This window comes from Frieseomelitta varia, unplaced genomic scaffold, assembly GCF_011392965.1.
Source record: "Frieseomelitta varia isolate USP_RPSP 00005682 unplaced genomic scaffold, Fvar_1.2 scaffold_1640, whole genome shotgun sequence".
Taxonomy (NCBI): Eukaryota; Metazoa; Arthropoda; class Insecta; order Hymenoptera; family Apidae; genus Frieseomelitta; species Frieseomelitta varia.
The window spans coordinates 1-926 of record NW_025109351.1 but is presented as its reverse complement, the minus strand read 5'-3'; positions in this window follow the sequence as shown (position 1 = coordinate 926).

The following is a 926-nucleotide window of genomic DNA, read 5'->3' as shown; positions in this document are numbered from 1 at the left end:
CAATACGCGCGGCCCGGCGCGAAAATAACAGCAAAATGAAAGAAAGAAGAAAAATATGGGGGAATAAAGCGAGCAGTTCGTTTGCGAAAGCTCGTTCACGTTTGCTGTGATTTTCGCGCCGGGCCGCGCGTATTGTGCGCTCGATCAACGCGTCCCGTTCGCACGACTCTCGGATCTATGTTACCGTGAAAACTGCTGACACGTTTACCTGCCGTTTCGCTTCTCTCCGCCGCAACCTACACACGTGCATACGCGTGCTCTCGTATCTTATTTGGTCGTCGCGAGAAAAATTTTCGGGAGAAAAGGAAATTTTCACTGTCCGTTCGACGACGTTCTGTTGCATTTTCTCTCACGTACAGTCAATGTAACGATGTAACAACCTGTTCGTTCGTCTCAACGTAACATTTCCTTCCAGAGAATTATAACAACAGTCGTTCAATGATAATAACAATCCAGTCAATTATAATAAGAGTTATTCGTCGGTCTTTGCGATATTGTAATCTAAGGTCTATTAAACGGTCGTGGTGTAAAATTATTTACGATCTAATATTCTGAATGAAATGATAATTTTTAAAAGTCTCGAAAGACTTGTGAACCAGAGTGTATAAATATCTTTTAATATCGTATAATCAATTAATAATATAGTTATCATCCGTTGGCTTTTGACAATAATCTAAATTATATTATAATATTATAATCTAAATTCTAAATTGAACATTTATGATATAAAATTGTCGAATCTTTTACAATTTAACGTTTCGAATGAAATAATAATTCTTAAAAGTCTCGAAAGACTTGTGAACGAGAGTGTATAAATATCTTTTTCTAGACGTATGATCAATTACAATATAGTTATCATCCGTTGGTTTTTGGCAATATTATAATCTAAATTCTGTTGAATAATTGTAACAGAAAATTATCGGGTC